Source organism: Pan paniscus, chromosome 4, assembly GCF_029289425.2.
Source record: "Pan paniscus chromosome 4, NHGRI_mPanPan1-v2.0_pri, whole genome shotgun sequence".
NCBI lineage: Eukaryota > Metazoa > Chordata > Mammalia > Primates > Hominidae > Pan > Pan paniscus.
This window is the reverse complement of record NC_073253.2, coordinates 44104248-44120752: the sequence shown is the minus strand read 5'-3', so window position 1 is coordinate 44120752 and position 16505 is coordinate 44104248. Positions and strand designations below refer to the sequence as shown.

The 16505-nt window shown below is 33.4% G+C and overlaps 1 pseudogene; it reads right to left on the bottom strand.

The window, feature by feature from the left end:
• The window catches only part of LOC117977912 (beta-glucuronidase-like), a 52224-nt pseudogene that overhangs the window by 11628 nt on the left and 24091 nt on the right, over nucleotides 1-16505 (bottom strand).

Sequence of the window (16505 nt, the reverse complement as noted above, 5' to 3'; positions counted from 1 at the left end):
TAAAAGGTGTACCAAATTACATTTAGATTTTCAGTTCCTTTTGAAGTGAAAAGAATATTCAAAGCTTGGAAGTCTTTGACTCTCATAAGCCTAGTAGATTTCAAGTATAAACATAGATTTAAAGATAGTTTACAGACAAATTGTGGATTTTATGTTATAATCTCAGATTAATGATTTTTTCCTTTTTGTGATTTTTTTCCCAAAGTAATTGTAAAGGACTGTGTGTGTGAGAGAGAGAGAGAGAGAGAGAAACAGAGAGAAAGAAACAGAGATAGAGACATTGTCCAAATGTACACGTAAGATTTTCTGTGACAATTACACATGGATTATCTAGTAACAAGTTTAACTACATGAAGCAATTGTATATCATCAGATATATACTATATGAAACAACTGTGTATAATCAGATTTATACTACATGAAGCAACTATATATAATCAGATTTACACCACTTTCTGAAGAAAACTACAATTAATTGGATACTAAAATGGTTTCTGAAAGCCTAATTATTCTCAAGTCCATATGTGTGTTTGGTGGGATGGCAGTGAGTTTTTGGAACAAGCTTAACTGTTTTTTGAAATAGTTGTGAACTTCACAAGTTAGATGAAATACATGTCACAAGAAATTTTCCATGTGGAGACAATTTAGTAGTATTTCCACATTTATGTTCAATAAGTGTAAATTACAAAACGATATTTTTGCTAAAAAATAAATGAAAATAACACATTTTAAACAAAAGTAGACTCACCCACCCTCCAGAATGATATCCAAAGACCAAAGGAAGTTTGGCCTTTTTTAGGCATTTGAGACTTGCTTTCAGTAAATCATATTATCATATTTATTTCTATAACTTTTCTTTTTTTTTGAGATGGAGTCTCGCTTTGTCACCCAGGCTGGAGGGCAATGGCGTGATCTTGGCTCAGTGCAGCTTCCGCCTCCTGGGCTCAAGTGATTTTCCCACCTCAGCCTCCCCAGTAGCTGGGATTATAGACGTGAGCCACTATGCCTGTTTATTTATTTATTTATTTTTTAAGTAGAGATGGAGTTTCACCATGTTGGCCAGGCTGGTCTAAAACTCCTGACTTCAAGTGATCCACCCACCTTGGCCTCCCAAAGTGCTGGGATTACAGGCGTGAGCCACTGGGCCCGACCTCTGTAACTTTTTATATTAGTGTTTATCATGAGTACGCACAAAAAACCACTTTTTGAATATCTTTTTCTCAGATTTTTAATTATTAAGAACAAGGCAAAAATGTGTATACATTAGGTAAAAACTGCCAAAGCATGTCCAAAGAAGAAATAAAGTTCTGTAAACACTCAGAATCAACAGTTGAATAGGTATTCAGGTTTTCAGAGTTAAAAGCACAAATGCATATTTTAGTCTCTTTTCATTTTATTTTAAATATGACTATCCATATAATGACTATTGCACAGTTTCATATAACTCCCTTATTTGTGTATTTAGTAACTGAGATTCATTATCTTTTAATTAGTACCTAAATAATTACTAGTAATCTGAAACTAATTTTCTTTTTTATGAGGGCAAAATGCTTTTTCTTTTAATAGGAAAAAGCAAAAAGGAAGTTAGTTTAAGTATTTTTTAAATAAAAGAAATTGACAAAATAAAAAGCATGTTAAATTTAATTGTAACCCTGATGTATGTAAAACCTTTATTAAAAATATTTTTCCAAAGTTCTTATTAAGCTTTAATTAGCTATTTGTATATATTACCTTACTGGCATTTTAAAAGTATAATTATTACATATTGTGTGGAAAGATTTAAACATTCAGAAAATATAAAACTCAGTGCAACTATTTTTTCCTACTCTTCATGTATTATAATTCAGTCTTTTTTTTGATAATTTTATATATAGAAGGTATATTTATATTACATTTAAAATTTAGTACAACTTTTATTAAAGTGTACATATTATTTATACAATGCTTTTTTCTTTTCTATATCTATACAGCTTACCCATTTTTTAGAAGGCTGCATTTTTTTCTATAACATGTATATGTTGTACTTTACTTGTCTATATCCCCATTAAGAGATATGTTGCTTCCAGGTTTCATTATTATAAATACTGTTTCAGTGAACAGCTTTCAATATACATCTTTGTGCCCATGTGACAATGAAAGTATTTTTGTATGCATCTGGAAGTATAATAGTTATAGTGTCCATGCATTTTCAATTGGGTAGTTGTTTCAAAATAGCCCTACATTTTTCAAATAATTCTAATTCAAAGGACTGCTCCCCTTTCAAACCTGGTAAATATTGAAGTCCTTAATGCTTTTGCCAGAATTAGGCTGAATTGACAGAGCACTGATATGTAGAAGATATATATATATATACATGTATATTATATATATATATATTATAAATATAATATATATATATAAAATTCTTAAAATTTAGCAAGTAACTGAACAACAAAAATGACAGATAAAAGAAGCAGGTCATGCATAGCCTATCTGCCTGAGATTTATTTAACCCTTCTTCAGAAGAGGCTTTGATTCTTGTCTCTCTGTGTCTACCTATAGACAGCATTTCTCCCAGGAAGCTTGCCCTGACCTCCTACAATTGGTTATGTACCATTTATATATTTTTCATATTCCACTGTACATAACTCATAACAGAAATTATCACAAGGGAACAGCTGTGGTTTTATTGTTATGTCTAGCTATCCAGCTATCATCTTCACCAGACTGTAAGCTCCTTGAAGGCAGAAGCCAGATTTATCTTCATGACCTCTGTGTTTTAGATGAGGTCTCAGAGATAGAGGTCAGAATTTTCCCTCTAGGTAAATTAATTAGATTAACCTCAACTTATACAAAACAGTAGTCATTAAATTTATCCCCAGCCATCAGGAGCTTAACTACTCTGGAGAGAGAGCCAGGTGCTGGAGTAGGCAATTAAGACATCAAGACAAAAGGACATTAACAAACCTTTGAGGTTAAACTGGAAAAAGCCCTGACGGTCCAGTCCCCATCCTTTTTTCCCTTCATGAAACAGCTCTATCAAGGATCACATGGGTCAGCACAGATGTGGAGTTGTCTCACTATCAAAGGAACCCTGAACAACAGGCTCCTGCAGTTTTATGGAAGGTCAGGAAAAGGCTGGGAGCGGAAAAGCACTGAGTATTGAATCAGAAGGAAGACAATTGTCTTCAAGACTCCTCCTCCTCTCCCCATGAAAAGGAGGTCTTGGGCAAACATGCTTGGGGAAGGTCTGCCAAGGTCCCACAGTGGAGAGGCCTCCAGGGGAGGCACCAGTCAAGTGATGCTGATCTGTGTGTGAGCATGGCCCTGCAGCCCTTACTGAAACTGCCATTAGAGGACTATGCACTAGTGTGGGGAGGGCAGCTCTCCCTGTGGGACCCACTTGGTCAAGTCTTTGTCATTGCTTATGGATGGGCCCAAAAATCACATATAGGATTGAGTCTGGGGCTGAACTCTTTACTGCTCTGTCTGTATTCCCTGTCTTGGTTGACACCTAATACATGACTAAGAAACTAAGAAATCATTTTAGACATCGTTTTGGTGTCTGTGTTTTATGCTTTGTTGGCTTGAAAACTTCATCCAATCAAACTTTAGTTATTTTTATTACCATTTCTTCCTTTATGACCCCACAGCATCCTCCATGTGCCAGGGTCCAAATCATCTTTAACCCGGACTATTGTATCAGTATCCAAATATATTCTTTCATCAAAATATATTCTTTCTCTTCTCTGGCTGTAATCTCATTCATTTCCAGGCTACTTCTTTTCAAACTAAAAAGCAAATATAATCACACTATTCTCTTTCTTAAAACACTTTCCCAATTCCTAGAGTAAAATCCCCCTTTTATAACATATAAGGCCTCAGTGACCTACCCTCAGGACTTCTTTAATTATTCTCCCATATTGTCCTATTATGTACCTGTTCCATCATCCTTACAACCCTCAGAACTCCCTAATCTGTTTTAATGCCACATTGTTATGCTTTTAATTTCCTTTGATAAAATGATTCTTTCCATTCATAAACTAGTTGATTACCACAATTTCTTAAGTATTCTATTGAAGTTTATCTTATTAGTCCATTTCACACTGCTATAAAGATACTACCTGAGAATGGATAATTTATAAACAAAAGAGGCTTACTTGACTCACAGTTCCACATGGCTGAACTTATAAGTAAACTTATAATCATGGTGGAAGGTGAAGGGAAAGCAAGGCAAGTCTTACACTGTGGCAGGTAAGAGAGAGAGCATGCAGGGGAAACTGCCACTTATAAAACCATCAGATCTCCTGAGAACCCCCTCACTATCACAAGAACAGCATAGAAAACCACCCTTTTGAGCTAATCAACTCCCACCAGGTCCCTCCCCATGACACATGGGGATTACAATTCGAGTTGAGATTTGGGTGGGGACACAGAGCAAAATCATAACATGTATCTTCTTTGCCAAGATTTTCCTTACAACGCAAAGTATGACATATTTTAATTTCTTCCATCCCACCCCACCATAATATTCTTACCTCTATGACAGTGCTTATCAAAATTTGTAGCTGTTATTTGTTTAAATGACTTCATTATGCTTCTTAAGAGGCATAAACTTTCTGCTATATTCATCTTTGTATGCCTGTCACACATTACATTGGCTGAGACAAGGTAAATATTTAATACATATCTATTAAATAAGAAACTTAAAAAAATAAAAGAGTGAATGAATAACTGTATCTAGGAAGTATGAAAGTGACTTATCTTTTAGCATTTTTCATCAAGGAATTAAGAAATGTGTGGGGAAAAAGTTAAGAGGCCCCAGTTAAAATGGCTTTTATCCCAAATTCAGGCAATAACAAAAGTTGGCAAGGATATACAGAAAAAGGAACCCTTGTACACTGTCAGTGGGAATGTACACTAGTATGACCCTTAAGGAGAACAGTCTGGAGGTTTCTCAAAAAGCAAAAATTGAGCTATCATATGATCCAGCAATCCCACTCCTGGGTTTATAACCAAAAGAAAGGACATAGTATATCAGAGAGATATCTGCACTCCATATTTATTGCAGCACTACTCACAATAGCCAAAATTTGGAATCAACCTAAGTATCCATCAAGAGATGAATGAATAAAGAAAATATAGTACATATACAAAATGGAATACCATTCAGCCATAAAAAAACAATGAGTTCCTGTCATTTGCTACAATGTGGATAGAACTGGAAGTCATTATGTTAAGTGAAACAAGCCAGGCGCAGAAAGACAAACTTCAGATGCTCTCACTTATTTGTGGGAGCTAAGGCTTAAAACAATTGAACTCATGGAGATAAACAGTATAAAGGTTAACAGGCTGAGAAGGGTAGTGAGGGTTTGGGAGGAAAGCGGGGCAGACTAATAGGTACAAAAACATAGTCAGAAAGAATGAATAAGACCTAGCATTTGCTAGCACAACAGGGTGACTATAGTCAAAAATAATTTAATCGTACATTTAAAAATAACTAGAAGAGTATAATCAGATTGTTTGTAACACAAAGGATAACTGTGTGAAGTGATGGATATTCAATTTACCCTGATGTGATTATTATGCATGTATCAAAACATCTCATGTACTCCATAAATTTTCAAAAGAAGTATGTATAGCGTAATGCTTAAAATAATATACTCTAATAGTCTACAACTTGGCAAGAAATTAAGCTTTCATTTATTTTTGTCACAACAGGTATACTACATGCAGATTAAAATCTATATTTTATATATATATATATATATATACCATTTATCTTTTAAGGGCATTTTTCATAACCTTGAAATATAAACAATAAAAATTATGAAGCAATAATTAATTTTTTAAAAAAAATCCACTTGCCAAACAAACAAGATACTCCTTCCAGGATGTCAGTAATATCAAGATAAAATGCCAGAGAATTTTAGCTGAGTATAGTAAATCAAACAGCTAATTTTTAACTTTGATGGAGGAAAAAATTAGATAAATTCTGAAAATTCATCCATTTATTTTTCTCTCTCCATATATGTTAACAACAAGCAAACACATTAAATCCTTAAATTTGGTTACTAAGTTCACAAATGTCATGGACACAGTGAGGTAATATTTACAGACTGAATACTATCCTTTGAGTTTATTTCTACATTTCATAGAGTAGATGCTCTTTATAGATAAACTCTTTTGGAAAAAGTCCAGATAACTGGATAATTAACCATTAATATCACTTTTTGAAAATTAAATATTAATATGTTTCTTCCAGGAAAAATTATTTAACAGGTTTTATTCAGACTACTAAGACATATGAAAACCTGACATTAACTCTTTGGTTTTCTAAAGATTCTCTTCAGGAAAATATGCCATCAGTCTTTCTAAATGTATTCAATTTTATCTCAGCAGTCTTGAACCTCCATCTACATGATGTTAATATACCTCCAAACAGCCATTCACATTTCTTAAGGTGATGAAATATGTATTACCTATAATATTCTTAACTAAGTTATTGTAAGGCATATTTATCATGCCACATAATCCTGGGGGAAAATTGGATATAATAACAATTCCCAAAAATGCCTCTTGACAAAGAGTTGGAATTCAACTTTTTTCTTCTACTGCTAAGGATGTTTGCATCATGTCTTTGGAAAAATGTATCTCATAATTGCAAAGCCCTAATTCCTGATGCTCCATTAACAATATTACTCAAGATATTGTTGCTGATGTGGCTGCTTATATTATTCCCAAGTGAATTTGTAGATATTTAGCAATAGCTGAGGCCATCTACAACGTAAATTCCTATGTTACTCCTCTTGAGAATCTACTCTTGGTACATTTAGCAAAGGAAGACACTTTTAGCAACACAGCAGTCCCCCCTTACCAGCGGTTTCACTTTCCACAGTTTTAGCCATCAGGGGTCAATCATGTTTTGAAAAATATTAAATAAAAGTTATAGAAATAATAACTTTGAAATTGTGTACCATAACGTGATAAATTCTCAGGTTGTCCATCCTACACCCTTCCCTGTTTTCTTTATCACAAAAAGAAAAGTAGATAATAATAAGGTATTTCACGAGAAAGAGAGACCACATTCACATAACTTTTACTACAGTATATTGTTATAATAATTCTATTATTAGTTATGCTCATATAATTATTAGTAAAAGGAATATAATTATATTCCTATATAATTATAGAAGTATACTACTCCTATAAATAATATATTAGTATAACTAATATAATTCTATTATCGTTAGTAGTGTTAGTTTAACTAATAAACTAATAGAATTATTAAACTAATATAATTAGCCTATTAGTTTAATACTACTCCCATAATGAGTATATTAGTTTAAACAAACACTACTACTATAATAGTAGTAGTTTAACTAATAAACTACTATAATTATTAGTTAAATTTCACTATGCCTAATTTTTAAATTACAGTCTATTATAAGTATGTATGTGTAGGAAAAATAGTACATGTTTACTATCCACTGTTTCAGGCATCAACTGGGGGTCTTAATACATATCTTTTTACAGATAAGGGTGGAGCTACAGTTACCTTCCAAAAGGTAGTATTGCCACTGCCATTGTTGCCTGCTAATGTAAATTCCAAAGAAGTAGATGATTTTGGGAAGGGCAGAAAATAAAAATTTTCATCAATATTAATGATTTTGCCATTAATGCAGATTACCATTGCCATAGTCTGAGAAGTGACATGAAACTTGAGATTGCTAGAGCTCATAGGACAGTAGAACAGTGAAGACATTGAGGTTTAAAGTGTTAATGTTATGAAGATAGCTAAAAACAGGACTTGATCAGTATAATCCTCTACCTAACACAACTTGGAATGGGGCAGAGAGTAAAGAAATGGACCTCGGTAAGGATGTGCATGAGCACTAAGAGATAGTGCTTGATGCAAGAGCAATAATAACAACAATAACCACAACAAAGGTATATTATTGGGAGCATTAGAGAAGAACAACAGAAAACTAAAAATGTTGTGGATGTTACCTCCAAGCAAGAAAATGGGACTAGGGACACAGGCCCTTTTTGTTTTTTGCTTGCACATTCTGTAATTAGAAAATGTTATTTTATAGACACACATATCAAATAATAGGAGAAAAAAGATATTTCATGTAAGATTAGTTTATTCTCAATATTCTGAATTAGAATATTGGATTAAAACAATATTTAGAATGATAGAAGCTGGATTAAAACAACTTTAAAACAAGCATTTGTACTGCATTGACATCTCTATAGAAGTTGCTGTCATACTAGTTGAGAAGAGCTTGGGGACCTGGACTTGGGAGATTTAATGGATAGATAAAATTACACAGAGGGGTAACCTTATAAAGAATTCTGAAACCAAGAATTTGGAAGTCTAAGGAAAGAAGGGACAACAATGCAAGTTGTCCAACCAAAACCTCTCTTCCCTACTTTCTTGTTTCTGAATGCCATTTTTGTTTGAAAGAGCAATGTGTCCTGCCAAATAACTACAATGCCCAGTCTCCTTGCCCTTGTGGCTGGTGACATGTTATAGTCCTGTAGAAAGATACATAGGCTGAAGTTGTTGAAAAGGACACTTTGTTCTTCAACTTCTCCCTTCCTGCCCTGATATAAAAACATGATAACACACTACTTATTACTCTAAATATGCATAACTTTTATATGCACTAGGAAGTGTATATATCAATACTTAGAGATACAATTTCAGAAATGGTCAAATTAAAGAAAACAGGTTAAAAGTTTACAAGTTCTTATAATAATTATAGAGGCAAGATAAATTACAGATTCAATTTTTTAAACTAGTAATTTAATTAATCACATCATGGATAATGTTTAGAGCTAAAATTTATTCTGTATTTACATAATTAATATTGTAATTAAAAACCACTGAGTATTTTTTGTTGCAACTGAATGTTGTGTCCCCTCAAAATTCATGTGATGAAAACTTAACCTTCAGTATGATGGTAGCAGGACCTATAAGCTGCATATTTATAATGAACTTTGGGAAGTAATTAGCTTATTGTGGTGGAGGCTTCATAAATTAGATTGGTGCCCTTAAAAATGACTCTTGAGAGCTCTTTCTGTCCACCATGTGAACCTGCATTGAGAAGGCAGCAGTCTGAAACCCAAGAGAGCTCTCTCACCAGAACCCAATTATGCTGGCACTCTGCTGTTGGACTTCCAGCCTCCAGAACTGTGAGATGTGCATTCCATTATTTAAAAGCCACTCAGGTTATGGAACTTTATTAAAGCAGCCTGAACCGCTGAAGATGGAAATTGATCATGAGAAGTGGGAGTGCTGTTATTATAAATACCTAAAACAAAGTGAAAATGGTTTTGGGCTCAGTGATTGGCAGAGATTGATGAGGTTTTATGCAAAATGCTAGATTACTGTGGAAGAAATTTAAAAGCCAATTCTCGTGAGGGCTCGGAAAGAAATATAGAAGAAAACGCTGGCTTCTCAGAAAATAATTAAATAATCATGAACAGAATATTGATAAAATATGGACAGTAAAGGTCATTCTGTTGGAGTCTCAAATGGAAATGAATATGTTATTGGAAAATGGAGCAAAAGCAATCCATGTTGAAAAGTGGAAACAAACTTCTTTGAATTGTATTCATGCTCTTGTGTTTTGCGGAAGGTGGAACTTGTGTGCAGTGAAATTGGACATTTAACCCAGCAGATTTCTCAGCAACATGTAGAAGCAGCAGCTTGGTTCCTTCTGAATCCGTAGAGTCAAATGTAGAAAAAGAAAAAGGTTTGAAGATGGAATTGTTAAGGAAAAAGTAACCATAACTTAAGATCTGGGAAATTCTCAGCCTGTCCATATTGCAAAAAAAGTGAGAAAGTGTGTTCTGAAGAGAACATGAAGAGTGTTTCGGACCCTTACTGATTTGATTAATATGGGTGTGAACCATAGGCTTAATCAAACATCTCAACACAAACCATGAATAGAAATGGGATTATACCAGGAGAAACACTGCCAGTTGGGACTAAAGGAAACAGAGATAATGGGACGAAATAAAGGAAGACATTCAGAATGCTTAAGCCCTACAGGCCTGGACCCGAGAGCTATTCAGTTGTGGATGTGTGCTATTCTCTTCTTCAAAATTACGGAAGAAGGGGCGCAAAGGGGATTTGGAGACAATTACAGCTGCTGCTTTTACCAAAAATCCAGAGGGTATGGCAAGGTGGGCCAAGGTTGCCTCCATTTTGATTTCAAAGGACAGAAATGATGCTCAGAGGAGCTGTGTGGGAGGGCCATCCAGTGAAGCCCTGGGTGAGTGACCTCAGCCCTGACAAAAGACTGTGCCATAAGTGGGTCCAGTGCATAGAGTTAGCAGTGAGCAGTGCCTCACTGAGCTGTCGGGGACTGTCTGGAAGGTGAGTCATCAAGCCAAAGAGGATGCTTCTTGAACCTTAGGGTTTGATGGAGTTTGCCCTGTTAGGTTTTAGATTTACTTGGGATCCAGCATTCATATATTTTATTTTTTTCGAATAGTGGTTCTTTTTGGAATGGGAATGTTTATCCTATGCCTGTCTCACCATTGTATTTTGAAAGTTCATGTTGTTTGATTCCACAGGTTCACAGATGAAGAGAAATTTTGTGAGAATGAACTGTACCGTGAAGCTCACCTGCATCTGATTTAGGTAATATTTAAATAAGACCTTGGACTTTAGACTGGACTTGAGGCTGGAATGAGTTAAGATTTGTGGATGTGTTGGAATGGAATGACTGCATTTTGCATGTGAAGACATGAATTTTGGGGAACCTGGGGCAGAATGTTACGGACTGAATTTTTAAAGTGTACCCTCAAAATCTGTATATTGAAATCGTTAACTGTCAATGTAATGGTATTAGTATGTGGGACCTTCAGGAGGTAATTAGGTTGTGATAGTAGAGGCCTCATGAATAGGCTTAGTGTTCTTATAAAAGGGACCTAAGAGAGCTCTCACTTCTTTCCCCATGTGCTTATACAAAAACCCAACAGTCTGCAACCGCAAAAGGGCCCTCCCCAAAACCAGAAAATCCTGGCACTCTGACTTTGGACTTCCAACCCCTAGAACAGTAAGAAATACTTTTTTTTTTTATTTGTAAGCCACTCAATCTATGGTATTTTGTGTAGCAGCCCAAACTAAGACACTCCTCTACACTACAGTGTACACCACATTCTTCTGCCTCTTAGTATGCTTCAGTCACATTGAACTATATTTTGTTTACTAAACATGACAAATTTATTACTGCACTATGGTTTTGCCATATAATTTTTCCTGTCTTTTCAAACAGAAATTATTTCACAGCATATGCAGCTATAGGCAATTATCTAGCTTATGTATAAAATTACTTTCCTGATATTTGTCTCATTTTTTGTTTTTAAATGTTTTAAATAAACAAATAATAATTGTTTTGAGGGGTACAGTATTATGTCTTCGTATATATTTATATTGTGGAATGATTAAATCAAGCTGCTTAACACATCTCTTATGTCACATATTTATCTTTTTGTTGTGAGAACACTGAAAATAGACTTTTTAGCAATCGAAAAAAGGCAAACCCTTAAAAATAGAGAGTAGAATGCTAGTTAATGCTGGAGGCAAGGGATAGGGAATGGGGAGATGTTGTTCACAGGGTACAGTTTCAGTTAGACACAAAGATTGAGTTTTAGAGATTGACTTTATAGCACAGTGACTATATTTAAAAATGACTTATTGTACATTTCAAATTTTCTATTTAAAATACACATAGTATCTGTATTCCCAGTTCTTAAAACATGACCTATTAAATAACAGATTTGCAAGACTGAATGATTTTTTTTTACCTTGTCCTGATCTCTAGATTTTTTTTAAACTTTATCTCATTAATTGCTAATTCTCTCTTTATGAATGTTAAATACTTAAAATAGCACCAAACATAACTAAACAAAACAAAAACAAAATTTGTTTTTTATTTCAAATGGCGTGTTCCATTGCATTCTAAGACTGGACTGTCTTGGAGATAAAGGAGACTTCATTATTTTATGTAATATTCCTTTGAGAAATCCTGAGCTTTGTGCAAAAATGACATACTTCATTTTTTTTTTGCATAATTTTATCACTCCATAGAGCCCAGATCGAGTTCCTAAGTTCTCACTAAGGCACATGGGTCTAATTCCATTACATTTTTGGCCTGTGTCAATTAATTTTCTTTTCTCAGATAATAAATTTACACTCTTATTCCACTTCTGAGCAGTTAGACATTTTCAGCATGGAACATTCTATTAAAATGAAATGGCAAATTGCCTTGTAGCACACACATTTTCAAAGAATGTTTTGTCTGATAATGTAGTTCTTATGAGTTTCTTTCCAAAGTAATCCATTTACACAAAATACATTAATTTTGTGCATTTACAAACTACACATAATTTCAAAGTGATGTCATTGTTCCACAAATACATCTAGGTTTCAAAGTGATTGATTAAATTCTGTTTAAAATTTTGCACAGAAGTGCAGTATATAATCACATTTTATATCCCTCTGTGCAGGATATAGTTTTCTAAATCATACTCCATTGTCAGGAACATGTTCATCTTCCATACAGAACACACTGACTGAAAATAAGATCAAGTCTACACATTTGGGATATAAATTTTTGAGATTACTGCTCTTGGTATAATATATCTCTCTTGTACTTGAGCCTCTAGATCTTGCTGTTTTTAACACTTTTGTGCTCGCAAGATTTACGCTTCTGTATACTTTGTTTATATTCAGCAGCTAAGTATATTTTGTCCTGTTATCATGACTCAACCTGTGATTTGTTTCAAAAGTACAAGTAAGGTTTTAAACATAATTATAGTGTAATCTCTTTAAATTTTGCTGCATTATCACTCAGAATGAGAAAAATCTAAATTAAAAGTGTGTGCACATGTATACACATTTTTCAATATACAAACTTAGGTATCATGTTAGATTCATCACGATTTGAAAATGAAATTTGATTATAATACTTGCAAGATGACTTACAAGTTAATATTTATATGTACACTTACAACTTTTATAATTTTTAAAACCATCCAATATGTTAGTTTTCTTTGATTTCTAATGATAACAGTAGAAATATCTGGCCCTGGTTATCATATCTGGTTGTTATGATCAATAGAAACGATATATGCAAATGCAAATACATTTTAAAACTTTTTAATATTAATTTTTATTGTTACATATTCTGAATAATGCAGTTTTATAGTTATTATTATAACATGACACAAATGGTAGAGATTTTGATGCCTACATTTTTAATAAAAATGTTCAAAACCATATTTCACAAAATGTATCATGCTGTAAGGTTGCAACAGCCCTCTCAAATAGAGTTCTGCCTTTCTCTTGCCATTTAAACTAATGCTATCTGAGAGTGCAACAGAAGGCCCTCATTACATGCTGGTATCTTGATCATTGACTTCCTTGCCTACAGAACTATCAGAAAATAATTTTCTATTTTTTATAAATTACCCAGTCTCAGGTATTTTGTTACAGCAGCACAAAACAGACTAAGACATAAAGTGTAAAATTATCCTTCCATATTGCTGCAAGTGAAATGATTTTATTTTTTATAGCTGTGTAGTATTCATTGTGCGTGTATGTGTGTGTATATATGTATATATGTATATCACATCATTTTCTTTATCCAGTTATTTGTTGATGGACACATGTTGATTCAATATCTTTGGTATTATTAATATTGCTGCTATAAATAAATGAGTGCAAATATCTTTTTTGGTATAATGATATTTTTTCTTTTGGGTATACACCCAGTATAGGATTGATGGAGTGAATTGTGGCTCTTTAATACTTGAAAAAATTTTCATACTGTTTTAATAGAGGTGGGACAAATTTACATTCCTTCTAATTATACTATAAGGCTATAGTAACAAAAACAATATGATACTGATATAAAAATGGACACAATACTCAATAGAGCAAAATAGAAATTCCAGGAATAAAGTGACAAAGGCACTTTGTCACTTTATTAGTGGATATTTATAAAGGGACCTACCTACAGTCAATGGATGTTTGACAACATTGAAAAAAACATACACTGGGAAAAGGATATCCCCTTCAATAAATAGTGCAGGGAAAATTGGAAAGCCACATGCAGAGGAATAAAACTGGGCCCCTATCTGTTGCCATCCACAAAATTAACTCAGGATGAATTAAACAATTAAATATAATACCTGAAGATATAAAAGTACTCATAGAATACCTGGAAAAACTCTTCTAGACATTGGCCTTGGCAAAAAATTTGTGACTAAGACCTCAAAAGCAAATTTAGCAAAAACAAAAGTAGACAAATGGGACTTAATTAAACAAAAAAGTTTCTGCACAGCAAAAGAAATAACTGAGAAAACAGATAACCTGAAGAATGTGAGAAAATATTTGCAAACTATGCATCCAACTAAGTACTAATATCCAGAATCGACAAGAAATTCAAACAACAACAAAATAGATAACCCCAATAAAAAATGGACAAAGTACATAAACAGGCATTTCTCAAAAGAAGACATACAAGTGGACAGCAAACATATGAAATAATGCTCAGTCTCATCATCAGAGAAATAAAAATTAAAACCACAATGAAATGTCACCTTATACTAGTCAGAATGGCTATTTTTTAAAAGTCACAACACATCAGGTATTGATGAGAATGCAGAGAGAAGTGAGTGAATCCTTATATAGTATAGGTGACATTTTTATTTATAGAATATCAAAATAGTTACTTAAAATTCATTTGAATTATAAAATATTAAAATGTAGATTTATGAATACTTTGTACTTTCTAAAAGTTTAACCACAATAAAAATCCAAACTACCACTGTTGTGTCCATAATAATTCATAATTGTATGTGATGATGTTGAGAAATCTTCCTAAATATTAGGATTTGAGTCCCTCATTTATTTTAATGAAAATATCATTCTTAAAAGCATTTCAAGGAATATAGCTCAATAATTCAACAAATAACATTTGCAAATTGATAATCCATGGTTCAAAGATGTCAAGATGAACTCAAAGTCTACAGGGATACCCTTTTGATTCAAGGAAATAATGTTACCCTAAATGAGGGAAGATAGGGAAGACCATGTCAAATGAATCACTTTTTGATGTGGTTTGGCTGTGTCCCCACCCAGATCTCATTTTGAATTTTAGTTCTCATAATCCCCATGTGTCATGGGAGGCACCTGGTGGGAGGTAATTGAATCATGAGGGCGGTTACCCTCCGTGCTGTTCTTGTGATAGCGAGTGAGTCTCACAAGATCTGATGGTTTTATAAGGGGATTCCACATTTGCTCGGCTCTCATTCTTCTCCTTCCTGCTGCCATGTGAAGAAGGACTTGATTGCTTCCCCTTCCACCATGATTGTAAGTTTCCTGAATGTTCCCCAGCCATATGGAACTGTTAGTCCATTAAAGTTCTTTTCCTTATAAATTACCCAGTCTCGGGTATTTCTTCATAGCAGCATGAGAACAGACTAATACACACTTCAATATTGATTTACATTTCTATGATCATCAGTGATCTTGAGTATTTTTTAATGTTTGTTGGCAACTTGCATGTCTTCTTTTGATAAATGTCTATGTCATTTGCCTACTTTGTAATGACATAATGTGTTTATTTATTTATTTATTGAGTTCCATGTAGATTCTGGATATTAGTACTTCGTTAGATGCATAATTTGTGAATATTTTCTCCTGTTCTGTAGGTTGCCTGTTTACTCTGTTGATTATTTCCTTTGCTGTGCAGAAGATTTTTAGTTTACTTAGGTCCCATTTGCCTATTATTATTTTTGTTTCATTTGCTTCTGATGACTTAGTCATAAATTCTTTGTCAAGGCTGATATTCAGTAAAGTTTTCCTAGGTTTTCTTTTAGGAATTTTATAGGTTTTTACATTTGAATATTTAATCAATCTTGAGTTAATTTTTATATATGGTGAGATATAGGAATCCAGTTTTATTCTTGTGTATATGGATATCCAATTTTTCTAGTACAATTTATTGAAAAAGGTATCCTTTCCACATTGTTTATTTGTGCATGCTTTGTTGAAGATTAGTTGGTTGTAGGTATGTGGCTTTATTTCTTGGTTCTCTATTTAATTTTATTAAACTATGTATCTGTTTTTGTATTGGTACCATGCTGTTCTTGTTACTATAGGTTTGTAGTATAATTTGAAATGGGGTGAAGTGCTGACTCCAGCTTTGTTCTTTTTGCTTAGAATTGCTTTGGCTATCCGGGTCATTTTTTCAATTCAGGATTTCATATACACTTTGGGATTGTTGTTTTCTAATTCTGTGAAAAATGACATTGGTAGTTTGATAGAAATTGCACTGAATCTTTAGATTGCTTTGGACACCATGGTCATTTTAAATTTTTTTTAATCCATGAACATGGGATATTTTTCCATTAGTTTGTTTTATTTCAGGTTTCTTCCACCCATCTTTTGTAGTTCTTATTGTAGAAATATTTTACCTCCTTGGTTAAACGTATTTCTC